The sequence below is a fragment of the Rhipicephalus microplus genome, chromosome 2 (genome assembly GCF_043290135.1).
Source record: "Rhipicephalus microplus isolate Deutch F79 chromosome 2, USDA_Rmic, whole genome shotgun sequence".
NCBI classification, from domain to species: Eukaryota; Metazoa; Arthropoda; class Arachnida; order Ixodida; family Ixodidae; genus Rhipicephalus; species Rhipicephalus microplus.
The window spans coordinates 17,536,721-17,562,108 of NC_134701.1; the positions used below are offsets into that span (position 1 = coordinate 17,536,721).

A 25,388-nucleotide genomic window follows, 5' to 3' on the forward strand; every position below is an offset into this window, starting at 1 on the left:
CACCACCGCTCCTAAGTGAGTGTGTGCTCCTAAAGTGATATGAAAAGTGTAAAACGTTATTAACAGTCTTTAGAAGTGTAATAATTATTTGGGCGTTATTTAAAGAGATTAAGTCTTGATAAAACATTCGTAAGTAAGGACTTTGCACCACGTGGTTTCCGTGAAATACGTCCTCCAGTTGTATATTAAACTTATGCAAGAAGTTCATTTGAGTGATATGTGGAGTTCAACATCCCAAAATCACTATATGATTATGAGAGACGCCGTAGTGGAGGGCTCCGGAAATTTCCACCACCTGGGATTCTTTAACGTGCAACCAAATCTGAGCACATGGGCCTACAACATTTCCGCCTCCATCAGAAATGCAGCCGCCGCAGCCGGGATTTGATCCCGCGACCTGCGGGTCAGTAGCCGAGTACCTTTGCCACTAGACCACCGCGGCAGGGCTATCCAAAAAGTTCTTACATCATACAGGGAAAGTACTCTAGCGAATTCTCACTTCAACTTATACAGTGTACTATTATAGAGAATATTTAGAAAAAGCACAAAAAAACGCTGAACTACTTCTCTAAGGAGGCCTTTCTCTTTCGCGTTATATCAATTCCTAAAAAAAAAGGATCAGCCACATTTTTTTTGCATGTTGCTTCTTAATTTTTTTACGGCTTCACTGCATCGAGTTTTAGTTGTGGTTCTTTTTTATCTGAGAGTCAAAGGTGCCCACGCACAGTGCGAATGGAGTACAAGTGCTAATCTTTAGTGGCAACGTAGTTTTCCTACCTGATGCTCTCGATGTAGCGGTATTGACTAGATTGGGGTGTGTGGTTTTCTGCGCTCTGTAAACGAGTGGTTGGCGCAATGAGGGCCTGTATTTTAGGGTCAGCGGTAGTTTCTTTTTCATGCTACATTTTCTCATTTCAACATATATTCACCTGTCCCGTTTTGATAGTGATACAGTTGGACGTAATCAAAAGCATGTTATAGAGTTAAAAAAACAGCTAAATTTTGAGCACCATGCAATATGACCTGTGTGAGTGAGAAATGATAGTATGATCATCACTACATCATGCAACGGAGCAATCGTAGCTACATTTACAACCAGCAGAAAAAAAGCATGCTGAGATTCACTTTGAGATATTTGAAGTGTAGGTTTAACATCGTTTGATTTGTGTACAAACCTTGTCCATGCACTTCAAACTACAGCAACTGGTATTTAAGTATGACGAGAGGTTGAACTGAAGCACACATTGCGTTGATGCCACGAAGTGTAGTCTATTTGCAACTAGTGCGTGATAAGTGGCCCAGGCTATATAGTATGCAAAAGCGACCTACTGCGTCCTCAGGGCACGTCTGCGGCAGCATTGCTGCAGGGGCACATTGTTGTAGCCGCATGCCTTATGTTATACCTTAATTTTATACTTCATCGAGCATGTTTACAGTGGGAATAAGCAAGAAACCTTAAACTCCCGTCCTTCACAGCTTGTCACATAAATGAGCATGATCAAACTAAAGTTTTGACGCATGTTTCATAATACCTCCCTAAATGGCATCTTGTAGAGTCAAAAGCAAACCAATATAACAATGCGCTGCATCACAACAGGACTTAATATAATAAAAAATGAATAGCATTATATCTGCTATTTTATTTTTCATAACACGATCCATCATCCACAGAAGCTCAAGCATGAGTGCCAGTTGAGATAAGCACGAGACGTAAACACATATACAAAAGCAAATGATGTATTGAGCAGGTAATGATTCTAACCTGTTGATCACATTTTCTGCCGTTTTCGGTAATCTTTACAAGTGCAGCACGCTCATTAATTACCAGTATTGGAGAAGTGAACAATCATCCATGTGGTTTGTCGCGAAGCGCACCGAACATGTCTCTCACCTCACGGCTGATTTGAGGCGTATCGCGCTTGTCTGCGTATGCATTTCTTTGCTGTCGTTTACGGGCAAAGGACGATTTGGGGACACATGCCGGGAAACTAGCTATCATAAAACCGAGCTGACATTGCATAAACGAAAGCAGCACAAGGGCCACTTCACCAACCACCTCGCATTCGAATGATCTTCCCGCCATACACCGCAAGCTGTGAACGCCAAGCAAAAATAACACCTTCGTTGCTTCAGTGAAACGGAAGTGGCGCCTGGGGGACGGAACATTTCTGCCCAAGAGCAAAAGCTCACACATCTCCCTACTAACCGTCAGGCTGTTTTGCGAATTTAGCAGCATATTTGTCTTGTAAAAGTAAAAAAAATTGAGCCAGTTAGGGGCTTTGTACTGAACCTGTCATTCACTGCAATTCACGGTAGTTGTTTTATCGTTAAACGTAAACTGTGCCAGAGCACAAGTAAATTCAGACAAATTGTATTACATATGCTGGAAAATATTTGCCTCACCGCACAGATTGGTTCTTTCATATCGTTGTGAATTTCCTTTTGGTAGCTATCGTGCGCTGAAAGTACATTATCATCACGCCATGCGCCATCAGCTGTATTCGTTTCTCCTCTAATAGTGTACTTTCATGAAGAAAAATCAAATGAGCCAATAGCTTTATAGCTAAACAGATACAAAAGCAAGCTATCTTGTTCAACACAAACATTGAGCGACCACAAGAAACAATTTGGAACTCATTCTAAAAGACCGCAGTTACAAACATGGACACTTTAGAAAAAAAGCCGGGACAGCACACACGCCCCACACGCGGGATTTGGGGTGTCTTTGCTTTTTTGTCGAGCCTTTGTTTGCGCACACTGCGTATTATAATGAATATTTACCGACTTGCAGAATTCTTTGTTAGTCTAAGCTATTGTGATTTGCATTTTTTCGCGCGTCTTTGTGAGGATCATGTCTCTTCCCAAATAAATGACCAGGAAGCGGGTTTACTTCATTTTTCCGTCAAGACCCGTGTTGTGTGTACGTCATTCACTGTTCAGCCACTGAAGTCAGCTTCAAAGAACCCTTGGCGGAAGCCATTATCTTTATTATAAAATTTCGGGAGCCATTGGGCTGCTTTCACTTACAGTACATCAAGTCTTTGTAAATGGTTACACGCGTTGAAAACTGTAAATTCGCATCGTGATGTGACAAAATGATCAACAACCTTCCAATCCATAACTGTTTTTCTGCCGGATGAATAACAATAACCATGTCCAGTGTTTTACGTCCAGAAACAACGATGTTGGTATGAGAGATACCGCAGAGGAGGGCTCAGAAAATGCGGACCATCTGGTGTTTTTTAACGTGCGCAGACACCACACAGCTCCACCGAAAGACGACCGCCGCGGCCGGAATGAAACCTGAGACTCCCGTGTCAGCAGCGGTGCACCTTTACACCTATACCCCACAGCGAAGGACCCTCTGATGGATGAATCAAGGTGGTTCTATAAGTTGCAATCTATAGTTCACAATACATTTAGTTGCACTGTAGCCTTTAAAGTGGCATTCTACTCCAGTCAAATATCAATCTCTTTACATGAAAAAAAGTCCCAGCTTTGCCGCAAAGGTGAATCAATGAACGCGGTAGCAACAAATTGGGAAGTCACGCTCAGAATTGCGAGAAGATCGAAACCTCCCCCGTGTTTCTTACGCACAAATGACGCACAAAACGTACTCACAGGTACATAGATGGACACGAATAAGTCCCGTATTCACAAACGCTCCTTCACTCAAGAGCTCCCCTCGACTTAACGAAGTCAAGGCGGAGCGCGCTCCTCTACTCAAGGGGCCGCTGCGTTTTATGAACGCTGCTCCACACTTCCTTCGCCATGTTTATTCACTTGAGTGAACTGCATGCGCCGAGAAAAGCACCTGATAACGAGTATTCGTAATTGTGGTTAAGAATTGCCTATCTCTGTACAATGAAAATACGCTTTTCCTAGTTATTATTTTTTACAAATTGACTTTACAGCAAAATATATGCATTTAGAATGGCAGCGTGATTTCCCTAAGCCTTGTGCTGGTAGATTTAGCGAAACCCCCACTTCAAGTCTGGAAACAGTCGCACCCAGGCAGCTGAACGAACAGCTGATGGCGTTTCGTCTGCTGTTGAACGTGTCTACATGCTTAGTTTATTTCGTTTCGTGTGCGTGTATTATTTGCAGTTTATATTCACGGTAGTGTGTGCGTGTGTTTTGTTTGAGACCCTACTTTCGCCGGGGTGACTAACGAACCACGTGAGCGATGACAGGAAGCATTACAGATGGTTTGTTGTTTTGTTTACTTTCGCTTTGCCGAGAGCGTTCTGATCGCTAATATAGCCACCGAATTGATAACGTGGTGGAGTGAGTAATTTTGACTATATATCACATTACGTTGGCGTGCTCTTAGAATTCACCACCGCATTGTGTACAATGATTACTCGTACGTAAATTCGTTCTCGCTACGGGAGTACGTGCACAGGTCCTAATTTCAGGGGCCTGTGCAATGTTTATTTTTCTAATTTACTGCGAGTTTCAACGTGGCGCTTTCGTAGTTGTTCTTCTGCGTATAATAGAAAATTTGGAAGACAGTGCTCGCAACTGCTATTCAAGGTTATTCCAGGGTAGCGTTAAAAAGTAGGCATGCTATTCTCGTGGCTGAGTGTTCGAATTAGACTGCTACGTAAGTTAAGAAAAGCGATCATGTGCCTTTCTTCAACTATTGGCGAAAAATGCATTTTAAGGTTGTTTTCTTCCTTTGGCAGCATATATAGTCGGTCAACAGAAACTGGTGTGTGTCTGTGTGTGTCTTTGTCAATTTTAACATTTTAAACTTTCAAGGATGCCTGAGTAATCAGTTATTAATTTCTTATTGTTCTTGTATTTGCCCTGCATTTGTGGATGCGCCTTACTTGACAGATTCGAATAGACGTAACCTTTAAATCTGTGTAGCTTCCATCTCCAAGTTAACACAGCAGCAACGTCTTAAATGTTTTTACCGTTTCCTTCCTCTGCAAGCTCAGAAGCACATTCGTTAGTGCACGAATGACTTTCTCACTAATGTTTTGGCTTTTATTTGCAAAATATGATTGCTGGGAACACGTGTTAAAAAGGATCGTGATGTCTGTGCTGAATTTCAAAGCTTCGGCACTACATAATTTATAGCAGATGTTTTATTTTTTGAAAATCACAAAATTGAATCCGGGCCTGACTTTTGGCGCTGTTCTGTTTTAAAAACGATCCTGTGTGTTCGCTCAACCTTGGAGGAAGTGTCATCAAGAAGCAGCGTATTTCGCTCTGCTGATTGATTGATTATTGAAGACCAGTTGGACAGAGCAGTGAAAAATGCTCAAAAGTATTGAATTGATTTATTGATATGTGGGCTTTAACGCCCCAAAACCACCATTTGATTATGAGAGACGCCGTAGTGGAGGGCTCCGGAAATTTTGACCACCTGGGGTTCTTCAACGTATACCCGAATGTGAGTGCACGGGCCTACAACATTTCCGCCTCCATCGGAAATGCAGGCGCCACAGCCGGGATTCGAACCCGCGACCTGCGGGTCAGCAGCCGAGTACCTTAGCCACTAGACCACCGTGGCGGGGCTCAAGAGTATTGAAGGCATCGCGGATACTTCTGGTCAGAACCCTGTAAATTAAATATCTGCTATTGTTGCATCATTAGCACGTCTGCCCAATAGAACCACGCCATCTCTGTTCCGTGGAAGGGGAGTGATACTGCTTTATATAAAACAAGTTTCATTTTTGTACAACTGTTTTCCTGTAGAATCGGAGAAGTTGTTTTTGCAGTCCTGTCTCATCATGAAAATACAAACACGAGGATACTTATGTATTGATAAATGAATAAAACAAAAGTTGTGATTGGCGAATGAACCTTCATTACATGTGGCTGATGAAGAGCAACGGGGCAAACAGAAGAATGCAACTGCAAAGTGTTCATCAATCAAAGATATGCAACCTACACACTATAAAGATAAAGTACAAGCTTGGAGGACATCATAAATGAGATCGAGAGATTAGACACCATAGCGTGCCTAATGCAGGGCAGCTGCACGCAGTAACTGCAGTTTTTGTGCTTTTGTATACAGTCGTGTAAACTCTGAAATTTATTGCTTATACGGCACATTTTAGGAGACCTTTCCTCTGTGTTCTTATGTCGGCAGCTGGTAGCCTGCACAAAAGAGGCAAGAAATAATATTAGAAATACGTAATAACTCAGTCACCAAAGCCGCATTTTTCTTTACTTCTGGCGGTGCACACATTTATTGGTATTTCTTGCGTTCAAGAACAGGCATGGTTGAAGTAGTAAACTTTGACTATTTCGACACATATTGGGCTCGAATACTTGGGCAGCTGACGAGGCATATGGAAATATAATTGTATTATCTTATTGCACGAATCAGTGCCATAGCCAGCAAACTTTCTTTGGAGAAGAGAAGGAGGAGGGTTCATTAAAAAAACAATCAAATTATATAATTTCTGTATTTTTATTTCATATGTTTGCGTTTTCATACGACACTCGATGCAGTTTTGCGTCCATGCAGGTTTCACAGAGCATGACCCTCTGCCTGATCCCCTAAAGGTGGACTTGGTTGTTTATTGGTATTGATTGATATGTGGGGTTTAACGTCCCAAAACCACTATATGATTATGAGAGACGCCGTAGTGGAGGGCTCCGGAAATTTAGACCACCTGGGGTTCTTTAACGTGCACCCAAATCTGAGCACACGGGCCTACAACATTTCCGCCTCCATCTGTATATTGGTATTGTGAGCTTCATAGACACCACTGTATATAGAAGCTATGTTTCACGAGTAGTAGCAACAGCAGCACTCTCGTTGCGCTCAATTGTATTGTGTTTTGCGTTTCCTAATCTGTCTCTATTAGTGATCTGACCAAAGCAGAAAAAAAAACGAAGGAGAACTTACCTTTTCGTTGATACAGAAGGTCGTCTAACGGGGGTATGCTTCGCCGTAAATTTCCGCTAGGGCAGCAAACATTCACCGGAGAGAAAGCCACTCTAAAGTACGGTGAATGCCGCGCATCAAAAGTGTGCTATTACGGTTCCTTTCCCCTTGCTTGTCAAGCTTTCTCGCCACGCTTGAACTGATGCGGTGTACGAGCTTCATCGAAACACTTCACAGCACTGGCGTCCGCAATAAGTTTTTGAGCACTCATACGGTGAGTATACGCACACCCGAGGGCTGGTAATCTACTGGCTCATGCACGGAACACAACACATCAAGGCACTAGTGAGCAGTCATCTTGACACCAGGCCCACTTGTCCCGGCGCCACAGTAGCAGTTGCCGAACTGTTCAAAGACAGTTCCGTAGTAATCAGGTACCGTCTCTGACGAGAAAACGCGGCGGTGGCAGCCTAGATGATCTAGAAACGCCGTAAAAGCGAGACGACCTCCGCCATTGACGTGATGTTGGCGCAGAAACTTCACTCGAGGGACGACTCAAGGTAGCTCGATCGCTTCCTTGACAATCTCGAGGAAATACTTGAGATTTTCTTAAGTGAAAGTCGCCTTTGAAGTGAAGAGTGGGTTGTGAATGGAAAAACGCCACTTAAGAAGCGTTCGAGTGAAGGTCGAGTCGAGGAGCGTTTGTGAACATGGGGGTAAGCGTCTCAGTTGTTACTTCGCTGTGTCTGAAAAGTGCGCCCTTTTCGCTATTGAAGGATGTGAAACGACCGCAGTGACCATCGTGCGCCCCGTAACTGCAACAGAATCGTTCCAATCAAGCCCAACGCCAGCCAAGACGAATGATTCTCTCCACCGAGAGATTAAGGCGCTCGAGAGATTGTTCACTACCCTCCCCTCCTATCCACGGGCCAAAGTATGAGTGCGAGATAAGAGCTGCCGCGTGCTCACTGCGCCATCTTGCTGATAATGGTGGAAACACGATAGTTCCCCACCCCTCCGAGGTGCCCGCCAACAGCGGTAAGTGGTCGATGTAAATAGCTTGCCGTTTGAACGTTGAAGGACGTACCCCTCGGTGGCTCAGGGATTAACGCCTCGCATTCATGACGCGGAGGTCCTACGTTTGATTTCGCACGCCGGAGTCTTTTTTCTGGATCTTTTTCTTTCTTGCGTTTTCATATATATATAGATACACATACACATACGGTGCATGACATCAACGCTGACGCCCACGTCGACGCTGGCGGTGAACATCAGCCACGAGTGTCCATATAATTGCTATCGCAATAAAAGAATAAATCCTAATCAGTAGCACGTTTGTTTGAATAGATTTTTGTCAGGCATGCACATAGATCCGCAGCGGAAGATTGTTACTGACATCAACACGGTCACTCCCTGACTCCTCTGCGCGTGTTCTGCATGTTGATCCTATGTGTTCAGATAATTTATATCTTTTAATGAATCCTCAGTTGAGAGTCAGCCCTTGTTTGTGTCCCTTGTCTTTGTCCTGTGAGTTCGTGCGCTGTTACCGCTCATAATGCTACACTCCACGTATGAGAGAGTAAAGTAAAGAAAAAAAATAAATAATTGTTTCCAGCTCACAAAATTATGATGTATAAGTTGCCTTCAGTTTCATGTTATCGTAAACGTTACCGTGATAAAACGAAATAAACGCTAAGACAGAACAAGCTGTTGAACAAGGCTGCCTCATTTAAGCATGAATGCTTTCGATACAGTGATGTACAACAGTTGGGTCGAGTGAAGTTATGGCTACTGCAATTTCAAGATGTGAAGGTAACGAATCGTTGACTGCACTTAAGTTCAAGTTGGGATGCATCGTCTAGGGAAGCACATCGCAGTTGATGTCTCGACCAACAGCTACACGAATGACGGTGTGCGTGCTCAAAGTTATCGCTACCGATTTGAAAGAGCTTTTGCGTTATTTTTGGGAACTGGAGAGCATAGGAATTACAAACACGTTCGGCACGTCGCCTGAAATGAGCCGCCGGACGTTTTGAAAAACCCATTAGCTTCCTTAGTGAAAAATATAAAGTGTCCTTATCTTGGAAGAATGGATTCGAGCTTTCAAGCAACAGGCAGGTCACCTTTACTCCATGGACAAATTTTACAGCTGTCTCCACGCAAAGAAGGAACCTCTAGAAATGTGTGACCATACCATAAGAGAATACTTGCAGGCAGGACAAACTGAAGTCACCAGTAATGTACCTTCTGACGTCACAAAGTTGCATTATATGCCGCACAAAGAAATCGTGCGGGAACAGGCACTGACGTTGAAATTTTGAGTGTTTTTCGACGCTTCATAACATGCCAAAGGATGCAAGTCACTCAACGAATGTCTTGAAAAAGGTGACAACTTGTATGAAAACTTCGTGCGTAATCTACTACGCTTTAGAACGCACCGGGTGGCCATGATCGCCGACATAAAATGGCATTCTTTCATACAGAGATACGAGAGAAAGACAAGAGATGCTTTCTGCTTTATCTGGCTTGAAGGAGGAGATTTATTCAATACCAAGTTGCAAAAGTAGAAGGTAGCCGAAGTGCCGTTCGGGCAATGTAGCCCATGCCTGTCGACGGGCACTGTTGTTTACCACGTGAAAAAAGTACCGGCGGTAAGGGCGCAAACAGCCCAAACTCTAGCTCACTCGTCTAACGTGGACGACATAGTCCCTGGTGCCGACGCAGTAGAGGAGTTCGTCAAACCTTGTCGAGAAGTGCAAACATTAATGAAGTCGGCAGGCTGCACGAAGGGACCACGAACTCTGAACTTATGATGGGGAAATCGGACGTGAGCAAGATTCTACCAACAACGAAATGGTGTTTCCTCACGAAACAACAGTGAATGTACTGAGTCTGGTGTTGTATCCTGGAAGAGATGAATTTAGCTTTTTGGCTGACAATCTATTCAGATTTATGGCAGCACACACAGGTACAAAGTGATTTGTCTTTCAGGCAGAATCAAGAATGACTGACCCGCTGGGACTTGTGCGACCATATACCCTTACCGCAAGAATAATATTTCGAAAATATGTGCATACAAGAAATCAGCTGGAAAGAAGTGCACTCCAACGAACTGCTAAAGGAATGGCGTGATTGGGTCATCCAACTGACACAACTGCAAGCTGCTATTGTTTTTTGTTATCTGCACGATGAAGTGAAGATGCCCAACGTGCTTCATGTACATGTGTTATGTTACGCCAGTCCAGCGGCATACGGAGCAGCAATGTACGTCCTGCCATGTCCTGAAAAACCAACACTGACGATTTTAAAGCCACGTGTAGCACCCATTAAGGTGACGACGCTACCGAAATTGGAGCTTTTGTCTGCAATATTCGGCTCCAGAATATTGACCTAAATTATGAGTGACTTGAAAAGTATTCAGATTGACCACATGATGTGGGCAGACTCTGTAATCGAGTTGTTCTAAATAAATGGAGACGCCACAAAATGAAAACAGTTAGTGTCCAATAGAGGCAAGAAAATCTGTTGCACCACAGATTCATCAAAGTGGAGATACTGCCCCGGACCGGACAGCCCGTCGGACCAGCTCACGCAAGGTGTGATGCTCGAGGAACTGCTACGCAGCTCTAAATAGTGCTATGGTCCTGTGTGGCTCGAATTACCAATGCCAGAAGCCCTTTCTGATTTGTCTACAGATCAACAAACCAGACACTGAGGATGTCACACAAGATGACATGGGTGCACGTCGAAGTAGTAACGCGATTCTCAACTGCTATCATCGACATTCGATGGAAGTATTAAGATTTCGTCAGGCGAGGATCATCTTAACTCAAAACGTTTAATAAACATTAAGCATGTGTGTGCCGCGTGCCTAACTTTGTTATTTTTAGTCAATATTATCGAGTGTTCTGCCACCAAACCGGAAAGTGGGGAAGGTTATTCCGGGGTTTAAATCAAGTAACAGAGACTCGTCAGTAAAGTAACATCCCTCATATTTAACTAGTGTCCCCTGTAAAATCACGAAATAGGCCTTATACTGCCATATCATCAACATCTTAGATTCAATACACTTCATTCTTGGCCACCTTGTCAACATGGACCCCAGAAAAGTTATTCTTGCGCAACACAACTGGCAATTTTCCTTGACGACCTACATTCTAACCTTTAATGTAACATTGAGACTGATGTTGTTTTCCTAGATTTCGCTAAAGCATTTGATACTGTCCCTCACAAACGCCTGATCAATATGTGGTGTTTAATGTCCCAAAACCACCATATGAATATGAGAAACGCTGTAGTGTAGTACTCCGGAAATTTCAACCCCCTGGGGTTCATTCACGGGCACAGAAATCTGAGCACACAGGCCTGCAGAATTTTCACCTCCATCCCGCGACCTGCGGGTCAGCAGCTGAGTACCTTAGCCACTAGAACACCGCGGTGGGGCATCACAAACGCCTCATTCTAAAATTACCTCTGTTAGAACTAGACACCAAAGTACTTGCATCAATCACATATTTTCTGACTGACCACTCCTAGTTTGTTTTAATTGAAAATCATTGTTGAAACCGACCGCCTGCAACATCAGGTTTCACGCAGGGTTTTGTCCTCGAACCTCTTCTTTTCCTCATTTATAATAACGATCTAGCAACACATGCATCGTGTAACGTTCACATGTTTGCAGATGACTGTGCTATTTACCGTTCAGTAACCAACACTCATGACCAAACATAATTCAGCATGACCTTAATAACATACAAACATGGTGTAATCATTGGCTAATAAAACTAAATCCGAAAAATTGTAGGCTTGTTTCCTTCTTCGCCACCGTAACCACATAATGTTCCCATTGAGATGGTGTTTATTCAACCGGAAAAGTCGCAACGAAGGCGCCACGAAAATTGCCTGTACGGCAATCTGGCAAAGGCGCGACAGGTTCTCGCGCAATCAGAGCGCGGGGCTTTTCGTTCTCTTCCGAAAGGGCATACGCGTTGGTGCGTATGCTCCACTACAATACCCTCGGGGTGAAGAGTAGTCATCCTGGTGACTCAGGGAGTAGGAGGCACAATAAGGGGGTCGTAGTAGGGCTTGAAATGGTCGACGTGTACGGTCTCGCGTCCTCGACTGCGCAAATATAGCGAATGTGTTTGGGGCTCGATGATGTAATTCACAGGCGAGGTCGCGTCAATGACACGGTACGAACCACGGTACCAGGCCAGAAGTTTAGAAGAAAGGCCGGGAACGTGTGGGGGCACCCAAAGCCACACAAGGGAGCCAGCACGAAACGTAGGAGCTATGTGATGAACGTCGTGATGTCGAATCTTTTGTAGACCTTGAGCCTCGTTTGTCAGAGACCGAGCTAACTGACACAGTCTTCAGCCTATCTGGCGACTTCAGAAAGCGGAGAGCATTCAGATGCATCAGGGCGGTACGAGAGTATAGTGTCCAGTGGGTGGGAAGGTTCGAAGCCGTACACAAAAAGAAAGGCGAAAAACCTGTGGTCGCTTGCGTCGCGGTGTTATGAGTGAAGGTAACAAAAGGTAATACAGCGCCCCAGTTAGTGTAGTCGGAGGAGGTTTACATCATCAGCATATCGCCAAGTGTGCGGTTGAACGGCTCATTGAGACCATTTGTCTGTGGATGGTTTGCGGTAGATTTCTGGCGGATGTTGTTGAATTCAGCGAACATATAGCTTGAATGATCTCCGACAGGAACACTCGACCCCTATCACTGAGTAATTCCCGTGAAGCTCCATGGCGTAGAATGAAGCCGCAGAGAATGAAGAGTGCAAATTCGTAGGCGTTCGCTGCCGGTTTAGCTGCAGTCTCAGCGTAGCGTGTCAGATGATCGACGCCAACAAGAATCCTTCGGTGTTCTAGAGCCACAATATGGGAGGGGGCCATAGAGGTCAATAACCACACGGTCGAATGGGCGAGCTGGGCACGAGAGCGGCTGTGACATGCCAGTAATGTGCCGCGGAAGTGTCTTTTTCTGTTGGTAAGTGGCGCAAGACTGAACGTATTTATGCACATGAGATTACATTCCTCGCCAGTAATATCGTTGGCGTAGCCTTTCGTAGGTTTTCAGGACACCTGCGTGAGCACTTTGGTGATCTGCATAGAAGTTCATGCAGATGTCAAAGCACATATGCGTAGGGACAGCAAGGAGCCACTTGAGACCACCAGGCATGTAGTTACGGCGGTACAGAATGTTGTCTCGCATGGAAAAGTGGAGTGCTTACTGGCGTAGCACTCTCGTGGAAGGGAGAGCAGAAGGATCGGTAAAGTAGTCGAGTAACAAGGCAAGGTATGGGTGCAAGTATGATACTGGTGCAGGCATGATAAACATGAGATGCGTGTCATATAACAACATGACTGCATGCCACACTGTTGATGTGCTCGCGGCCGTTTCGTTAGCTTCAGATATGCTAAATTTTGTATTACGTGATTCCAATGGATGACGGAGGTATGTGACTGGTGCAAACATAATAATCATGAGATGCGTGTCATGTGAGAACATGACTAAATGCCACAGTCTAGGCGCTAATAAATTTCGACGTGACGCGGTGCGCGTGCTCGCTGGCATTCGTTTCGTCGCGTCACGCCGGTGTTGCAACGCTAGGCACCGGTCATCCCATATACTCGCAGGCGCGCGCCATGCTGCTGTCCTTTGACGCATGCGCGTTTCCATGCGTGCGGCGTCCATCCGTCACGAAAAGAGGGAGACGCAGTGTTATCTAGATAACGCATCGGCACGAAATGCAGCTTGTCGAATTTCACGCGGGTTGCCGTCGGACCGCGCCGACGGACGCTATTCGCGCCTAGTGCTCGCGTGTTGCTAACGTAGCGTCGCTGTGGCCAGCATGGGCGCGCGTCAACTTTACATTGGAGTATAATGGGCCCTTCATGATTCGCTTACGGCCATTTTGCTAGCTCCACATATACCAAATTTGGTGTTACGTGACGTCAATGGATGACGAAATATATGACTAAAGTAAACATGACAACCGCTACACGCGTGTCATGCAAGAACATGACAACCTACCACGCTCATAGCGTGCTGGTGGCCGTTTTACAAGCTACAGATATACTAAATTTGGTATCACGTGACGTGAATAGATGACGTAAATAAACTACACATCCAAACGTGATAATCATCAGACGGAAGTCATGTACGTCATCATTTGCCTCCACCTCGTTACGTTGTGCTGATTTTAAAGTGACATCCTTTTTTGTACAAACCTCAGATGGACCTACCATTAGTTACTACAACTCCCGTGGCGTCCCTCAGTGCGCCGTATAAAGTCCCACTTTATTTAACCTCGTGATGATAGGACTTCGTGAAATTTTGCCAAGTACTATCCTCATATCCATATATGCTGACGATATTTGTCTATGGACTTCGGCTGTAACTCGTCTACAAGTACGTGCAAGAGTCCAGCAGGCTGTCACCCTGACATGCTCATATCTCCGCAAGCAAGGTCTTTCCGTCTCAACGGAAAAAAGTGCATTGGTTGCGTTTACTCGCAAAGCCATGAAACAATACCCCGTTACCATCAATGGGCAAAATATTCCATACCAGAAGAACCATCGCTTCCTAGGTGTGAGTATTGACAGGGACCTTTGGTGGAGTGCCCACTGCAATTACCTGAAGAGAAGGCTAAATTCCATCGTCCATATAATGCAGTTCCTCTACAAAAAATCTTCGGGCACATCGATAAGGTCAATGATGCAGCTATACAGGGCACTGTGTCTGGAATTTTCGCGCTACAGCTTGCCGTTACTGGCAAGTACGTGCAAGATGAACATCCGCACCCTCGAAAGTCTGCAAGGCCAAGCACTACACGTGTGCTCAAGAGAGCATCCAATTCAAACATACATTACCACTGACAATTTGAGAGCCCACATAAGACACCTCTGCCGAGTTCCTGGTCACCATGTTGCAGTGTTGCCACTTCAAAGACCACAAGGGATGTTTTCAAAGATTAGTTCTGCCCATAGAGAATGCCTTCCTTTCGGCTTCACTCCAGCAACAAGACTGGCGTCACCTCCGTGGTGCCTACAACAACCACAGGTGTGCCTCACTATTCCGGGAATAACGAACAAGAGCCGTCATTCAACAGTGGTCCTACGACAGGTGACATTGTCACTACTCAACGAAAAATACGGCCAGAGGACCCACATTTACACCGATGGATCGGTCTCGGATGACAGCTCCACAGGTGCTGTTGTCATCCCGGCGAACCAGGCCACTATAAAGCTCAAACTGTCCCATAGGACAACATCCACAGCAGCGGAGCTTGCCGCCTTACGTGCTGCTATACTTTATATCGTGGAAGCCCGACCTCAAAAATGGGCTGTGTTCTGCGACTCCAAGGCATCCCTTCAGAGCTTGCAATCAGCTTTACGACAAAGGGAAAATCAACTAGTGCATGAAATAAGAGAAGTGATTCACGATGTTTTATCGAAAGGACATGACGTGGTGTTCCAGTGGTTACCGGGACATTGTGGTATTGTCGGTAATTACCTTGCTGATAATGCTGCCCGATCCGCCCACGCGGACGCCCAGACAACCCCAATTCCATTGTCAAGAACCGACGCTGCAAGGGGCTTTCACTCGTTCACTAACACCATGTCGGAAGCTTGGCTGAGTGACCCCAGTGTCAGGAACCGCCACCTACACAAATTGGACTCATCGAGAAAGCTTCAAGTTCTATCGGACCTCTCCCGCCAGGATGCAACTTTACTGTGCCGCCTGTGGTTAGGAGTAGCTTTTACAAAGGCGTACTCCTTTCGCATAGGAATGGCGGATAGCTCCCGATGTGAATCGTGGGATACTGACGAGACAATAGAACATCTACTGTGTTCATGTGAACGTTTTGCGAGCGAACGCAACTTGCTACGCGAAACGTTAGAGACACTAGACAGTAGACCTTTCTCCGAAGAGAAGATCCTTGGTTCATGGCTGTACGCGTCGCAGGCCAGCAAAGCGACGCGAGCACTGCTAAGTTTTCTAAAGACGACAGGACTACGCGACCACTTAAAGCGTGCGATGGACAAGGTCACATATACACACACGTTGCCCTTCACTTCTCTCTCTCTCTTTCCTTTAATCCCCTCACCGCTTCCCCAAGTGCAGGGTAGCAAACCGGACGTGCGTCTGGTTGACCTCCCTGCCTTTAATTTCTTCCATTTATCCTCCTCCTCCTCCTAAAGCGACATATCAACATTTCCGATTCGTGCTTCGCATATCAAAGATTCCCACTATACGTAGGATCTGCCATTTTTTTTATTCTTTCTTTCTTTGTACACATTGTCTTTGTCTGCATCACGTTAAAGAAAAAGAAGCTGGCCGATAATTCCCGAGTCATGCCCTACGGTGTCTCTATTGAATCTTATTGAGCGACATTAAATCCGGACAATCATTCTTGTAATCCTTCATACTGCCTTGCGCAATGCTCCCTCCTCTTTCCTGGTCTGCAATATGATACCCCCATGCTTAGCAGCGCAGGATTTCATGTGGCACACGCAAGAACGCCGATCATGCGCTCATATACAGACAAAAAAAATGTGTGGCAAGAAAACATAAAAAAATATTTGCCCCCTACCTACATGTTTCACTGCAATTGTCGTCGAAAGACGATAATCTTGCATCTGGAGAGAGTGACCAAAATTCTATTTGATGATCTGCGCGAGAAAATTTGATGATAATATGTGGGGTTTAACGTCCCAAAACCACCATATGATTATGAGAGACGCTGTAGTGGAGGGCTCCGGAAATTTCGACCACCTGGGGCTCTTTAACGTGCACCCAAATCTGAGCACACGGGTCTACAACATTTCCGCCTCGATCGGAAACGCTGCACGAGAAAATTAGTAGATTGTATTCTGAAGGCGCAGTGTAATAGTGTCTCGATCAGTGCAGCGAAGGGGAACGAACGCATCGAGGCACGTGAAACACAAGCACTATATGGCAGTTATCTTGAAAAACGAATGAAGGCGGACGTGCCCGCCTGTCTTGGAGGCGATAAGGTGTAGAACCCAAAGCGACGGGCCGGTGCCATGACCGTGTCTTCTTGGCAAAGGGTTGGAAATACTTGCCTTTTTAAGCATAGCGTTGCATTGTCAGCGCAGCGTGATGAACGCTAGGGTCATTAAAATTACTAATGTATGCCTTCTCTAGTATAAAGACACACATACAAAATATTGACGTGTTGTTATGGTGCCTAAAATATGCGCAATACTTGCTTTTTAAGTGACAATTGCACAAGTATGATCGCTAAAACTTGAGCAATAGTCAGGAAAGACTCTCTCCTTTTGCCCCCTTCATGGGCATGTTTGTAAGAATGCCCAAATATAATAAATAAATAAAAATTAATATATTGGTGGACGCTACGAATGAGGTTAGCCGTTTGAAGTATCGTTTAAGGCTCTTGGTAGTATCGTTACGGTAGACAGACAGACAGACAGACAGACAGACAGACAGACAGACAGACAGACAGACAGACAGACAGACAGACAGACAGACAGACAGACAGACAGACAGACAGACAGACCAAAATTTTTGCGTCAAAGTACCCCAAGAAAGAAAAAGATACAGGGATGATCGCCGACACTATGTAAAGAGAGCACGAGGTATTGGGAAGGTGCACGTAACCAAATGCTCGTGACCTTCGATGGTGGCATTTCTGTGCGCCCGTCAGCACACCGTTCATCATGCGTGACGCAACCACGTAAACCAGTGAGTCTTAACTAGTTTCACTTGGAAATGCGTCAAGGTTTGGTATTTTTAACTCATTTTTAGCTAAAGTGTAGCAACACGACTTTCTTTCTTTCCATGGCAAGAATCGTTATTACTTAAGCGGAAATTATGACCACGCGGAATGAACATATAATAGTCAATACACATAGCTATTTTATTTGACTATAGCATGTATGGTTTATAGAACTAAATTAAGGTTACACGTGTCACCTGAAACATTAAAAGACTGCCAGTTCATCGTTTGCACAGCGTTTGCTTTGGAACTTGCCAGTTTTTATCATAATTCTTGTGTTGGGTCATGTTGTCGAAAATGGATTGTTCACACGGAAAACAATCAATCAATCAATCATGATTTATTTCAGCTTCAAAGACATTCAGTGGAGCTTGGTGGGTACGGACAAAAAGCCATAGATGAGGCTTGACAGGGTCCGTACCCCCGGGCTTGGCAAACGTGGCGTACAGAGTGGCGTACAATCGTGACGTACAAAGGCAAAAACGGGCACATAACAGTTATCTTCATTGCAACAACATAAGCGAGCTAGTGGAACTGAAAAATGTACACAATAAAGAGAAAAGGCACTGGTACAGTATACAGAGAAAAGGCACTGGTATACGAGAAAAGGCACTGGTACAGTATACAGAGATGCACTCGTTCAAAATGAAGGGGGAGAGAGAGATTCACAGGTACATTTTATCATCATACACATGCGAATTGAGTACGCGGAAGTGTTACTTATGTTTTTCGGATATGTTAAGTAGTAGCGGTAGCTGATATTTCAACATCTGTGTTGCGTAATTGGTTCGTGGTCTTGGTAATCTCCAGACTTCACGAGTCCTCAAAATTCGCACATGTTCAGCGCGAGTTAGCGCCGACAATTCTGTGAAAAATGTGTCGTTATTTTTTATAGCCGACTTATAGCGATTGTTTAAAATTGTGTGATATAGCTCATGTACTGGGAATAAGTGCAGAGCCTTGAAAATCGGTTCCGTGTGGGCATCGTATGCGGCACTAACGATGTTACGAATGGCTTTCTTTTGAAGTTTGTGTAATTTCTGAACGTTGGTTTTGGTGGTCGTGCCCCAGACTAAGTGACAATAAGATAAGTTAGACAAAAATAGTGATTTATAAATTAACAATTTTATGTTTTGAGGCAGGACGTAACGAAACTTTGACAATATACCTACAGTTTTTGAAAGTTTATTTAAGGTGGCATTCACTTGATCTGTCCACGTCATATGCTCTTCAAAAATGACTCCCAGGCTTTTAGCAACGCGTGATAATTCTATAGTTGATGTACCTAACTTTAGACTGTTTGTGATGCCCAGTGTTTTGTTTTGAGGCCGAAATATAACAGCTTTCGTTTTAGCCGCGTTTAGGTTCAAAGAGTTGGCGATACTCCAAGTGTGAATTTTATTTAGGACGACGTTGCCTTTTTCAATGAGGTTTGAAGGGTCACGTCCTGTAATAAAAACACTTGTATCATCTGCGTAAATGATAAATTTAGTATTAGCACAAATATTTACTATATCATTCACATATAAATTAAAGAGCAATGGGCCCAAAATGCTACCCTGAGGTACACCAGCCTTAATTGGTTTGAATTCGGATACAAAACCATTAATAGTGACTTGCTGGTGGCGATGTTTAAAGTAAGAAATTATAAGTTTTCAGAAAGTGCCTCTAAAGCCATAATGCTGCAGTTTCTCAAACAAGGAATCGTGGTTAATTGAGTCAAATGCTTTTGAGTAGTCAATGAATATGCCTAGTGTACAGAGATGATCTTCGAAAGATTGTAAGATAAGCTCCTTTTGGCGTAATAGAGCCATCTCAGTGGAGCATCCCTTCCGGAAGCCAAACTGGCAAGGCGTAATAATGCTATGCTTCGTTGAAAAACTGGACATGCGTTTATATATCAATTTCTCAATGCATTTAGAAAAGACTGGAATAATTGAAATTGGCCTGTAATTGGAGAAATTATTGATGTCACCACCCTTGAATATTACAGTTACCTTTGACATCTGTAGTTGTTTGGGAAATGTGCCAACAGAAAACATGAGGTTAATAACATGTTCCAGAATTGGTGCGATAATATCGATTACAAATTTTATAGGTCTGATTTGGAAGTCATGAACATCCGTACACATACTGTTTTTTAGTGACAAAACAGATGTTATAATTTCATGCACAGTAGTCGGACACAAGAATGCGCTTTTCTGTATCGGTGCTGTTAAATATTGAATGCAATTCGGATCGTGCTTACTATTCACAAGTGATGTGAAAAAGTCGTTGAAGGAATTCGCCAAGCGTGCATTCGTTAATTCTTCGCCGTTACTATTAATTGATAAAGTGGATTGTTCTTGGGGGTCACCGTGTAGCACAGTGTTCAATCGTTTCCACATAAGGTGTGGCTTTTTAAGGACTTCTGGGGTGAAAAGATTGCTTAAGTAAATTTGTTTCGCTTCTCGGAGCTGTTTGTTCAGTTGGTTCCTGAAGCGCTTAAAAGCGTGTAAATCTGTTAAAGCTCTTGTTTTCATAAAGATCTGATATAGTTTGTCTTTTTCTTTCATGCTCTTGAGGTGTTCCCCGGTGACCCATGGCTTACGGGCTTTCCGAGCTCGTTTCGCTAATTTACGTGGAAAACATTGTTCATACGCTGCCTTAAAAACATTTATGAACTCATTGTACGCTGTCTCGGGTTCATCAACTTCTAATACTTTGCCCCAATCTGTTACACGCAAATGAGAGCGAAAGTTATTCAGCGTGAAAGAGTTTATCTGTCTGTAAGATTTAGTGGACGGGTGTCGTGACGCAGTGGAGGGTTTTGTTTGCGCCGATAGTAGATAAATGGGTAGGTGGTCGCTCACAGAAGAACTGATGACGCCAGAACTAAGATGCTCGGGTGAAATATTTGTAATAAAGACGTCTAGTAGTGTCGAAGAAGTTGGTTGTATTCGTGTAGGTAGACTGATTGCATTAATATAACTGTTCGCGTCCAAGATCCTAGAAAGTTCATCATGACTTGTTGATTGTTGCAAGCAGTCTATGTTTATGTCACCTCCTAGAATGACAGTGCTGGCATCATCATTAAAATAACTAAGGTAACTATCTAAAAATGTGAAGAAATTTGACACACTCGCATGAGGTGGACGGTACATAACGCTGTACACTTTAGCACCATTTTTGACAGTGAGAACCTCAAAATCAGCAGTGGCTCTTGAAAATTCTTCCACAATAACACAATTCATGCCATTTTTCACTAACATCATGACCCCGCCTCCTTTTTTAAAGCTGCGGTTTACGAAGAAAGAAGTATATCCTGGAATTTTGATCACTTCTGTAGCATCGCGATACCATGTCTCGGTAAACATCACGATCTCGAACTGAAAATCCATGCGCGATAACAAACATTGTATTTCTTCCTCTTTATTTCTAGCAGACTGTGTGTTAATATGCAGTGCAGAAAATGAATATTTGTTTTGTGACAACCTGCAAATTTCCGAGACCGACAAAACTCGGTTTTCCATATTTCATATCGGAAACGGTATGTACGTACTCGACTTACTCTATCTTATCAAGGTCGCTGAGCTTCGTGACGCGTAGGACACGTGACGACTCATTTTTCCTTGCAAAGATTTTGCCCTCTTTCGTCCAGCAGAAACGCCAGTTTTTGTCATTTTTCTTGCAAATTGTTTTTCCGAGAAGCACTTTCAATGCGGGACACAGGTGCTCGTTTATGAAGATAGGATGGCGTTCCTGGTGTCCGATGTCGGCCGTGGTCAAACGTTTCTGTCGTGTTTTTTCAAGCAAGGCATTTCGTTTTGAGCGGCTATGAAACTGCACTACAATATTTTGTCGTGAAGCGTCCCGTGTTGGTACACGGTGGCAAGCCTCAATGTCACTTTCGGAAACAGGTTCATTTACTGAATTTCCAATAGCTGCAAGTACGCTTTTCAGGTTTTCGTTTTGTGTCATGGGAACACCCTTAATCTCAATGTTCCTATTTCTAGAGTACTGTTCTAGTTGAGTGATCCTAAGTTCATTCTCAGTCACTTTGTTTCTTAGAAGCGCGCATTCATCCGTGAGGGAGCTGTTGGCTGCCTTCAATTCGGCATTTTCAGTTTCAATTTTTTTCAGCTGGTTTGCCATATCCTCAAAAGCATTATTCATGAAATCAAGGGAAGTTTTGATCTCACGATGCTCCTTCCGCAGCTCCCTCTCGAGCGACTGACGCATCTCAGTCAGGTCATGTCTTAAATCCTTCACAAGTTTGTACACCTCTGAGCGGGATAAGGTCATGGCAAAAGACAGTACAATACACTTGGATGGCAGCAGCAGCGACAGTAAAAAAAAAAAAAAAAAAAAAAAAAAGAATTTCAGACCTGCGATCAGTAGAAAGGTAGGTATAAGCGACGTTCCAAGACTGCCGCCGCTGCTGCCAAGTGAAGGACGTCGGCCGATGATCCTCTTGAAATACTTGTGAGCCCTGGCGGCACAGTCGCTCCCTGAAGTGACGTCACAGACGATTGTGACCGACGCCGCCCTTCCGGAAAAGAGCGAAAGATGTTGCCACCAAGACAAGCTTCACGTGCGTGTCGACGATAGTATCTGCGATCAGTAGAAAGGTAGGTATAAGCGACGTTCCAAGACTGCCGCCGCTGCTGCCAAGTGAAGGACGTCGGCCGATGATCCTCTTGAAATACTTGTGAGCCCTGGCGGCACAGTCGCTCCCTGAAGTGACGTCACAGACGATTGTGACCGACGCCGCCCTTCCGGAAAAGAGCGAAAGATGTTGCCACCAAGACAAGCTTCACGTGCGTGTCGACGATAGTATCTGCGATCAGTAGAAAGGTAGGTATAAGCGACGTTCCAAGACTGCCGCCGCTGCTGCCAAGTTAGCAGCGGCCACATTATGCAAAGATACTTACGTCGCAGCTTTGTTTTGCAGCGCTGTTTCTTTAGCTATGCGAATGCTTTACAAAACCTCAATAAGACCGAGCTTCAGAGCCCTATTTTAGTTTACGATATAATGCATTCAAATCATATCTTCACCTCATAACGTTTTTTTTTTTTGAAGTTGACCATCACTTGATTTTGCCATCCCTGTAACATAAATATTCGATAATGTACAACTGTAAAATTAAAGATAAACCGTACTTTTCTGCCACTCGAAGCGTCTTTATTTTGTGTTTGAGTGGAAACAGCTTCCTTCGCGCTGACATAAAATCAATTCGTGATAATAAACTCCTTATTTAGGCAGTGATCAGCATTGGCTCAGTGATCTTTTTTGCTCACTAACCGCTTAATCAGTAGTAAAGCCTTGGATGTTTATTTGTTTATTTGGGTCACTGTAATTTTCTTTCTGTTTCTCTTGGGACCCCTAGCTTATTCGCTTGACACTGTGGCCATAACAATAAAACATTTATTTTCAATTTACGTCTACCCTAACAACAAGATATTTGGAGAAATGTGGCCTCATTTTGATGTTTTTGCTTGACAAAAATAGGGTTATTTGTTGCGCATAAAAACAATTCCCATCATACTACTTCTTATTTTATAATTGACACCAAATATGGCAATTAGTTTGATTGGCGTGGCCACTAACTGCCTTTAGCTTGAGGTATGACGCCTTTTCATACCTACCAAAGAGCGACCCTGAGGATAGGACACGTAGAGCCGCACTTCAGTTGAACAAGCTTTCATAATGCAACGCGGTGCCTCAACGAAGCTCCCGGTTGGCTGCCGAGAACGTGCATGTTATGGACAAGGTCAATGAGTCGATTGGGACGATTTGGAGGGAGCCGAGTGCGCACTCCCGTCGCGGCGGCGGCCCAGATGGCGGGCGAGCATCGAAGGCCGTCGGAGCTAAGGAGAGGCAAGAGACTCGAAATAACTTCCAGTGTGACTCGACCAAAGCAGCGGCAGAGCAAAAACGGCGGGACTGTCTCACATCGTCAAAATACTCGCCGTAACGCCGAGCCTCTCAGCGGCGCATTTCTCGAGTTCTAGCTCGCACTAACGACACGTAATAAAGGGTTCCGCGACCTCATTTATCTCGTTGCCTTGCGCAGGGTGAAAAGAGTTATTTTTGTTTGTTCGTTTTTGTGTTCAAGTTTTAGTGAGTATTGTATTACGAACGTATTTCCTAGAGGTGGAGCGTGCAGTGATTGGCACGGGTTGAATATATGTTGTTACGAATAAATATAGCTCCTGGTACTATCTAACTCTTCATTTAGGGCGAACTTGTGCCCGTAAACTCAAAACTAAAAATGGTCAGCCAAAACGTCTCTTGCTCGCTGACTCCTACTTCGTCAGTCTCATCATCCACCCCTGGAGTCTTGAGCCGGTCCCATGGCGTAGCATCGTGGCACGTGCAGGACAACGTTTCATGGCGCGGCTTTCTTGCTACTTGTGTGGCGGCTTTTACGAACGCAAATTGTGGCACGCGTCTTCTGCGATGGTGGAGCTGTGGCATTAGTCCCCCTCCTAGCACGAATCCCCCCATTGCGTAGAACCGGCTGACAGTTTCTAAACAATAGGACTTGTCCTTGTGTTAGACGACGTGAGTCAGTTCACTTGTTCAGTTCCTGTCGTAGTACGGTTTCGTCCGTACTACATGTACAACTTCCCGGAGATTCCTGCGTCGTGTTGTGCATTAGTTGACCTTCAGGGATCACTTCGTAGTTTAATTGGCCTAGTCAAAATAGCGCCGCATAAGCTTTTCTGATAGGCCAGGTGCACGTACAGGCGTCCAGACCCACACTTGGTTTCCAGGGGAGTACTGAACGTCCCTTCGTCTTAGATGTAACGGTGAGCGTCGACGTCCTGCTGTTGAATGATGCAGTTCCGTGCTAGTTGTCACGCCTCTTCTGCTCTTTCTACATATTCGCTTATGTCAGGGTCCTCCTCATTCGTGCTGTTGACAGGCAGCATCGCTTCTAATGTCGTTATTACTGTCCGACCGCAAACAAGTTGAAATGGCGTGAAGTGGGTTGTCTCTTGTACTGCGGTATTGTATGCAAAAGTAGCATACGGTAATATGGTGTCCCAAGTCTGATGCTCGACGTCCACATACATCGCGATCATTTCAGCAAGCGTCCTGTTCAGCCTTTCAGTTAACCCTTTAATTTGCGGATGGTACGCGGTAGTTCTTCTGTGGTCGGTGTGCGTTAGTTTCATGACAGACTGTACTAGCCTGGCATTGAACGCAGTTCCTTTGTCAGTTATATGGACTTAAGGTGCTCCATGTCGCAGCACTATCTGGGTCACAAAAAATTGAGCCACTTCATTTGCCGTTTCTTTTGTGAGAGATGTCGTCTCGGCATAACGGGTCATGTGGTCGGTTGCTACAACTATCCAGCGCTTCCCGAACGATGACATAGGAAATGGTCCTAGCATATCCATTCCGACCTGCTCAAACGGGACTTTCGGTGGCTCTATCGGTTTCAAAAGACCTGCTGGCTTTAGGGGTCGTACTTTGCATCTTTGGCGTTCTCGGCATGATTTTATATATAGCTACTGAATCCATCAATTTTGGCCAGTAATATCTCTGGCGCATTCTTGCCAAAGTCCTACTAATGCCCAAGTGACCTGCCGATGGGTAATCATGACACACTTCTAAAATTTCCTCTCGCAGTGATGATGGTATCAGCAGTGGGAACGTTTCACCGGTGTGTTGAAAGTTTCTCTTGTAGAGAACGTTGTTGCGGAGGACGTAGGTACGTAGTCCATGGTAGGAAACTCGCGATACTTCGACTTGCTATCCTCCGTCAACTTTCTGGG

The 25,388-nt window shown here is 44.5% G+C and overlaps 2 protein-coding genes across 6 annotated transcripts in view; one reads left to right on the plus strand and one right to left on the minus strand.

The window, feature by feature from the left end:
- Positions 1-25,388, minus strand: part of LOC142796175 (uncharacterized) — a 436,093-nt gene that overhangs the window by 322,223 nt on the left and 88,482 nt on the right. The window lies entirely within an intron of this gene.
- Positions 1-25,388, plus strand: part of LOC119169192 (FMRFamide receptor-like) — a 1,338,388-nt gene that overhangs the window by 16,815 nt on the left and 1,296,185 nt on the right. Inside the window, exon 2 of one of the 3 annotated variants that reach the window (XM_075886260.1) lies at positions 3,256-3,381. The exons of the other annotated variants lie outside the window; for them this stretch is intronic. The gene's annotated coding sequence lies outside the window, so the exon portion shown is untranslated. The remainder of the gene's footprint in view (positions 1-3,255; positions 3,382-25,388) is intronic. 3 annotated transcript variants of the gene reach the window in all.